The 9175-nt window shown below is 34.5% G+C and overlaps 1 pseudogene; it reads right to left on the reverse strand.

Annotated features, from left to right (window-relative positions):
* Positions 1-837: 837 nt before the first annotated feature.
* On the reverse strand, positions 838-4778 carry LOC132060777 (methyl-CpG-binding domain-containing protein 2-like; annotated as a pseudogene).
* Positions 4779-9175: the final 4397 nt, after the last annotated feature.

Raw genomic sequence — 9175 nt, forward strand, 5'->3', positions numbered from 1 at the left:
TTACGTACTAAAATAACAAATAAACAACTATGGAACAGTGGGAATATAGTACTAATATTTAATCAAACTTAATGATTAGCTATCTTTCCTTACTCAGCATTTAGAAACAGAAAGGAAACACAAAAGAAAAAGGTGTGTTTGGTAGGAAAATGACGTTTTCCTAGAAAATGTTTTCCAGAAAATTAAGTGAATTTTTTACCTATGTTCTACTGTTTGGTAAGTAAGCAGAAAATATTATCCCATCAACATTTATGTGTAACCTATCAAAATACTATGGGGGTTGGACGAGGTGGACATTCGGGGTTCAGCGGTGGCGGGGGTGGGATGGTCAAGGGCTAGGGGGTTGAGGGTGTTGGGATGGTGGAGAGGAAACAATAACTTGAAATGTCACTTATGATACTTAATTTCCCGACTTTAATTAGGAAAATCATTTTTTTTCATTTTAATGAAATTATTTTCCTGGAGAAAATGTTTCCCAATGAAAAACTTGAATTCCAAATACACCCGAAAAGACAAAATCACATAGGTGAACGTTCAAAAATAAAAAATAAAAAACAGAAAGTGGAAAAAAGCAATGTCAAGGGGAATTGAGTACGAAAATCACACAATGGATACAAGTGATGGACACAGAGCCATTATTATTATTATTATTATCAAATTACCAGTAATACCATGAAAAAAAAATACTATATTTCAACCAAAAAGCATTCTTTCAATCATTTAACAATATTCCAACTAAACTTAAACACGGAAAATAAGTTTTACAGTATCCATATTCTGATCAAATTTCCAACACGAAGATGAAAGTCGTCAGACTTTGACAACTTCATCAGTCGTCAGACTTTGACAACTTCATCACTCTCTCCCAGGAGTTTGGGTTTCTTCAGAGAGTTACAATCTAGTACATCCAGCGGGGTTGCATCAGAAAGTGCAGACGACACCGGTACATCGAGCGGTGCTACATCGAAAGGTGCAGATGGCACCCGTCTACCAAGAAAGCCGTATTCCCAACTGGAACGACAGATGAGATGGGATTAACAATCACAACAGTAAATAAGGTTTTTGTTAGTGATGAAAGACAAATTTTATCCGGTTGTAGCATAAATTCTAACAAGTTCAAACCACTAGATAGCAAAGTCAAAACTTGTCACAGGGTTTTCAATCTAAATATTTAGTTGTGGTAAATTATTTGACCTTAGAAGGTTGACAGTTATTGTTTACAACCCAAGATGTGATAACTAGGATGCAACACAGACTAAAATAGAGTAAAACAGTGGAATCAACTTGTATTGATGTTCATAGAGGCTAATGTAGGAAGGAAAAAACAAATAGTGCGATATCCTCCTAAGATATTACGTAGATTATTATCCATAAGACATGATGACATTCTGATCTGTTTACATATTGTATCATTTAGGATGTTCGGGTAGATCAAATAACTTTAAGAAATATTCCTGACCACACCATTCCAACAAATTGTTGTTATTGTAGAAGCATTCGCTTGTGAATGTTGATTCATTATAGACAGACAAATGAGCCACATAACACATTACAGAGGTACAAAAAAGTAGTATCCTAATTGAAAAATGTTTTTCTTTTACCTTTCTTTTACACAGCTTTTAGCTATGAACTTTATGGTTTTCTCGAGTAGTAAATATTATTAACATTCAGTTGATCCAAACATAAATAATAAGTAATACTCAAATGGTTTGATACGTGCAGAAGCAAACTTGCTTATTTTCAGGCATGTTGCATGTAAATGATATCACAATGATAGATTGTACTTGTAATTTAAGCAAGTTGAAAACACATCCATACCATCAAGTGAAGGGGGTGGACGCTTCCTAACATAGTCTTGTTGTAGCGGTCTTGGATCTCAAATGAAAACTTATCCTTTACACCTTGTGCCTCATACTCTGGACGTTGCTCCAAGTACCTGGGAAGAAAGACTATTAAGCAACACCACAAATAGAATTTCAAGTAAAATACACATTCCCTATTATCACTGGACACAATTTAGACCAATCAAACAAAGCATTAGGAAAAGAAACATATTTTGCTAAGTCGGTTTGACTTGATAAAATGAACATACTCATTAACTTTAACCATTGAACGAAGTTTCTCCCTAGATGGCGTAACATAATACCTGCAAATCATGATAAGAGAAAAATTCAAGAACCACAAAATTTATTTTGCGCAAGGATCTTAGCTTGAATGGAGACCATCAATTATTCTAAGTATCAACAGTAAAATAAGTAGCGAAAAAAAAAAATGCAAGACATACACATCAGGAAATCTAGTGCTGCCTCCTTTGTTGATTCTTAAAAGACGTTTCCACTCTAGAGGAGGAAGAGTAATACTAGGCTTGTCAATTGCCCATGGTCTACTTCCATCTTGATTGAGGTCAAATGGATCATCATATGATTTATAAGAATGCCACTCACGAGCTGTTTCACAATAAAAGTGTTTATTCCAATATGTGTTCCCTCATCTCTTCATACTTCTCCTTTATAGGTATGCACCACCATTTGAAACATATAGCACATTGCATGGCGAATGCCCCAACTTTTGCAGCCCTAGATGTATAATTTTCTAAAAAGTTTCTTTGAGTACGGAGATGTTTAACCTTAGTAGCAACAACATCAGCGACAGCTAGATCATAAAGCACCAACTGGTTTTGAGCATTCTCTCCATGATTCTCCTCATCATCTCCAATATTATTTTCCTGTTCCCCTACTAAAGAAGTAACCTCTACAGGAATCTGCATCGGAGTCTCCATGATGTTCACGTTATTGTGGTCATTATTTTGATTTATCTTACCAGGAGTGACAACATTTGGGTGATCCTTCTCCATCAGGGAACAATCTGAGGGAAGGAAATACAACTAGTCTGATTAGGGAACTCCAGCAATAGTTAAAAAAAGGTACAACATAAATAACACGTTTACCATATATTTAACCATAGATCTCAAAAAGGTTGATATGTGCTTATCATAAAAGCATGACATATTGTATGGATATACATATTTAAGACATGGTCTGATGAAAGATAACCCATTATAACAGATAGGGGAAATTTTGCATTTAATATCAAGTAAAAGATACAAAAAATCAAACCAAAACACGATAGCCAGGTAGAGATGATCAAAATAATCTCCACATCTAGATTCTTTTCATTAGTATAAGGAATGTGTTACTAAAGAAGTAAATATACTTAAACTTAAAGGCCTTCAAAACCTAATAACACACTCATGACAATGTTGTATCCTATAAAAAAGGTTGTTGGCATTTAAAAGTACAAGTAAAAGGAAAAGAGTGACTATCCAAACTTCACCAACTATAAATCCTTTTAGTAGGAGACAACTGTCATGTCATGGCGAATGATCAAGGCTAAGATCAGTGAAAAAAGATGGAAGCCATGACAAAAAGAATGACATAATCCATCACAAAAAATTGAAGCCATCCTACTCCAGAACTAAACGAGATGACAAAAAATTAAATAGTCTTAGCGCAATTAGAATTAATACCAAATTGAACAAAATAATATAGTTCAATAACCAACAATAACTTTTTTTTTTTTATATGTAAAGATATTTACTAAAACCTAGATGCACCTCTTAAAATTTTGTATCAACAATAAAGTAAGCATCCAACTACTCCATAGATGACCTTTATCTTTCAATGTTCTAGAACAATAGTAATATGGTGCAAGCACCAAGTTAGACAGTCAAACAAATCTAACATTCTCGAAATATCTAATTTACTTCACATTTAAGTGCACCTCGTCGACGCCCTCCAAGTTAATAGAATATGATTTCTGGCCAGCAGGTTCCATCACCTTCTCTACTATATTTAATAATACATCACAGTTGCTTATCATGTGCACCAGTAATCAAATAAATTTTAGTTCAAGCGGCGTACACAAAGCAAACTTTTACACCGTGTTGCATAGAGAAACAACCCTACCCAACGACAACAAAAGCAATCAACTGTTTCATAATACTGAGTACAATAACGACTTACCAACTTAATTTCCAATCTGAGTTTATCGAGTGATTTTGAATCCCAATCACTTTGCTGCAAACACAAATAGCTGGCACATCAAGAACGAACAAATCCAACTACTCCTAGACTTAACAATTAATTAACAAACATGCTCTTTTTCTTTACTTAAACCCTAAACCAAAAACACCACCTAAATTTTTCAGGAAGCATGCACATGTGCTGGCATATAAACAATTGATTTACCAATTGTTACAGGTAAAAAAAAAAAAAAAAAGAGGACGATTCAAGCAGCTTGACTATATAGTTTTGTACAAGTGAAAAGAACATATCTTGATTCTGAAAAATTATTAGAATTGTGAACAACACATACAAACTAAAGCATTAATATGAAGAGAAGGCAAGGAGAAAATTTAATCAAGATATTTAAATTTCTAAACCTCTGGATATATCATCAAATCCCAATTTCTGAGCATCTCTTCCTAACATATACCAAATAGCTGAACATATACCAATAAATTCCAGAGAAAAAAAAAAAACACAAACACAGATGCCAACAATCATCAAATTCCAATTATTTTTGCTTGCAAAGAGGAGTGAATGTTGAAAATCAAATATCAATCTTTCAAAACCCCAACTTTATCTTCAGAAAATAATTACAAAAATACTCAGAGAATAAAATTTATCCAGAATGAGAATGATAGAGGAGTTCCCACAGTACAAATAAAAAAGAATAATTCATATGTATATATAACTGAGAACTGAGAGATAAAAAGAAGATACCTAAGTCAGAAACCAAAGGATCTGAGTCTATGATCAACCAAGAATCGATTTTCACCAATTTTCCAGATAAATTTTATACAATGAACCTATGTATGAAATACATATATATCTTTTGGGAAGTGAGATTCTAATTGAGACAGAGGAGAAGTAATCATTGAATTAATAACTTCAATTTAGTTCTTGGGCTATTTATAGTTGTAGTATGAGAAGATTTTTGTAATCCAAGAAATAACTGAAAAAAATGAAGTTACACTTCTACCCTTGATGTTTTTGACTTTTGGAGTGGTTTTGTTTGATATCTATGGTCGAACAATTGACTAAAACTTAATTTGAAATTAATTATGATAATCACTATATAAGTCACGACATTAATCACGATTTATTAGATATTTATATGATTAGTTGTAATTAACTTTTCGACTGGCGTTAATATATAGTTATTAGTTTGAATTTTGATATGCCTTAATCCTAAAATATTTATGATATTATAAGTTCTCGTATTCGTCACATGTCTTTTGAAAATTCATGTGATTCATTATAATGAATTCTTTTTACATTAGGTGTTAATGTACTATAAAAGTTGGAGATGAGCTATATTTTTATAAATACTAAGTGGTGTTACTTAATTTCATTGGAAAATAAGTAGATAATGAGTCGTATTATTTAATTAAATTTTTAAAAAATGGGTAGAAAAGCGGAAGCAAAGGGTGAGCAGTAACTCATGAATTGAAAAGTGAAGAAGAGGTTGATGAATTTGATAGGAGTTGGATTAGAACAAATTTATGCACTTCTTGAGAGTAATAAATGTGATGATTCTAATAAATAGGTATAAATGTGATTAGGTTAGCAAATAAGTATGACTTTTGCACCAACTTCTTTTGTCCTCGTTGTTCATAACCAAAAGAATTCTTTTATTGGAGAATTGATATATATTGATGTTTTCTTCTTTGCGTCATTAGAGATTTTGTTTGTTCCATCAAAAATAAAAAGACAAATGTCAAAGAGAAATATTAAAATATTTAATATATCTATGAACATCAAAGGAAATTGCAATAATTAGGAAAAAAAAAATTAAAATTAAAGTTCACTCACTTTTGCAGTTATCTTGTATGCCTTGTGCTTGTTGACTTGGTGAATAACATTAAATTTTCTTTAGCAAATAGAGTTCGTAATGCATATTTAGATGGAAAAGTGCAAAGCAGCTATTAGCCTATTAATACTATCAGAATTTATATGATTAAGAGGAATTTAATTGGCTAGTCGTGTTCCTCCCTGATAATGTGTTTTCACTCATTTGATTATACTCAGTTGCTTTGATGTAAATCTCAATTAATGATCTAATGAAATTTTGAAGTTTGACAGACAATGTACAATTGACAATCACTGTTCAAGAAGGATGGACAAATATGTACAAGATCTAGGTCCTAAATAGATCTCTAAAAAGGAACTGTGAAGCTGGCAAGGAAGCAGAGACGTTAGAAGAACTAGGTCCTTTGCAGAAGAACTGGAGACTATTTGGTCTATGCATAAAAAGTTATTCCACACGCACGAGAGTAATTCTTGGAGAATTGAGATTAAGGCTTAATCCATTTATACAAGGAACACAAGTTCAAGACATTGAAACTTTTGTCACGAACCAAATAGGGGATTGTGCGGGCACCTATCCAATCCCACCTATTAGGCAAACCCTTTTTTCATAAAACATGACAAATTATAATAAAGAATAACTAGATCAACATCAACCCAATTCCATTACCAATAAATCGAAAGGATATAAGAATATTTATACAAATTATTTCCCAGAATCGGGTGTAGACCAGTACAAGAGCTTCTAAGGTACAAATGGAATAAATAAAATAAAATGGAGCCCTACCTCTTTGTTGGAATAGAATTACATAAGTCTTCAAGTTAGACATAGGAGATTCCTCGGGAGCCACTAATCCACGAACTCAACCTGTAACAACTCTACACCCCAAATAGGTTGTAGTAAGAGTAGTATCAATACAACACTCGTACCGGTAAGTATTATAGGCTGACAACGATTAGAAGATCATAACAACAATAACAAACAATAGATAACTATGGTAGGCAATAACTCAGTCAATCCACAGAATCAGTACATGGAAGGGGTTCTACCACAAAGATATAATAAAACATTCAAGCAGAGATATGAACTTCTCCTGAACAGTCACTAACCGCACGATACGAGTCAAGATTTGCACGAATACTACCTAAATCGTCAAATAGAATTAGCCATACTAAGACCAATTATAGAACAAATTCACACCTACTACTCAAGATATGACTACCCTCAACAGTACACTCTTCCACCTCACTTAACAAGATAAACAGGTCAATTCGAATAATAAGAATATAAAAAATTCAACTCAGGTTCAATTTCTAAATACGGGGTCGAACAATACCACCAAACACAATCCAAGAATAACATCACAAGTACAGAATTATCAACAGTCCAATCATAGCCTATGGTGAAGCACCTAAACACAAGTCTACCACGTTTCCCACAATTCCTTAGAATGATCACAAACACAAGTACAACCCACGTATCCAATCAATGGATTTAAAATGAGATGATGATAACAAATGCATATGAATGAAATGATACAAACACGCTTCGGGCGGAATACCTCCGTGCCGCAAAGTCATGACTCGGGGGGGGGGGGGGGGGGGGGGGCGTGGAAGTCCATGTACTGTCGTAGTGTATAATCCGATCCAATATATATATATACGCGTGTGTGTGTGTGTTACGAAATGTGCAACCCGGTCCAAGATATGTATATGTTGCGGAGCGTGCAGCCCGATCCAATCTATGTATATATATGTTGCAGCGCGCAACTCTATCCAAATGTATGAGTATGAATGCATGAATGATATCAATGCCTATGAGAATCTATCAATACCAATCGTGTCACACATGGACACATATCACAATATCACGAATAAATCACATTCTTCCTCTTTATAAGACAACACCCAATAAATGAGAGATATGAGTTCACCATCATGATAAGGCAACTCAGAATCAAGTCTAGTATTACACACATGACAACAAGCCAAAATATCACGACAAGGCAATAAGCCACAATGAACAATAATTCCAATCTAGGTAATCCATCCCAACTTTATACCCGAAGCTGTACATGCTTTCTCCAACAATCACTAACTCTACATATGCTTTGCTAATCGAAGTCTAACCATAAGGTAAACTATAATCATCAATATGACTCAACAATACGGTACGGACTCAGTCATGTCATACAGACACTAAAACTCAAAACCAATGAGACATCAAACAAGAACAACGAGGCAACAACCACATATAATAGTACCAACCTAGGACTATCCAACCCAACATCATGTCCGGAGACCTAGGCTTGCTTTATCCATCAATCTCTACTACACATATATGAAATCCTAATCATAGTCTTAACTCAAGTAAGTCGTAACCTACCTCGAGGCCGAGCAGGTGTCGCGAACATCCACTTGATCTTCATCTTCCATTTTCCAACAAGAAGCCGAGACGAGAGGGTCTAGGAATAGAAACAAATCAAAGTAAGCAAGTGTCAAGGATTATGGTATGCATCCCTATTAAGAATCTAGAGAATCTAAATACACTCCGGGCCCACAAGGGTAAAGCTGGAACTTTCCCTCAACTTATGTTTTCTAGGTTTCTTTTGACTAACAATCTAGATTTAATGGTTATCTACACCCAAACAAGTCATAAATAACATCATTCTATAAAATCCCCAATTTCAAGAAAACTAGGACTTAACCCATTTGCAAAAATAGTTGAAGAAATAGGATTTGGGATTGGTTAACTAGCATAGAGTATGAATCTAAGAGTTACTTCGAAAATGCCATAATTCTAACTCAAGAAACCCATTTTACCTCCCTAATGTTTTGCAAGTTAGGGAAATCATCATTTTTATTAAGCCTTAATTACCAAAACTCAGTAAGTGAGCAAAGGGATTCAATAGAGATGTAATAAATGAGGTCTAGATATTACCTTTCCTAAGGTTGCATGAGATTAGCTCTGACAATGCCCCAAATGACAGCTTGTATGGAGAGTTGTGAGAAAATGAGGTCAAATCTTTAAATGGAATTTAAATACTGGGTTTGCCCAGCATCATCCGCTATGGCGATCATGGATCCACTGTAGAGAGCTACCGCTATGGCAGAAAACAAGTCGCGTGGGCGGACTCAAGAAAGTTCTTCTCTTCCGTCATGGTGGATGTGGGATCTGCAGTAGCGGAAGCCTGAATTCACGGGCAGCCGCTATAGCTAGTAACTGTTCACTAGAGCGGACCTGCTGCAGCAGTCCACCCCTCGCTGTGGTGAAGTACTTGGCCCAATGGCCCTACTCAATTTTT

The sequence above is a fragment of the Lycium ferocissimum genome, chromosome 6 (assembly GCF_029784015.1).
Source record: "Lycium ferocissimum isolate CSIRO_LF1 chromosome 6, AGI_CSIRO_Lferr_CH_V1, whole genome shotgun sequence".
Lineage (NCBI taxonomy): Eukaryota > Viridiplantae > Streptophyta > Magnoliopsida > Solanales > Solanaceae > Lycium > Lycium ferocissimum.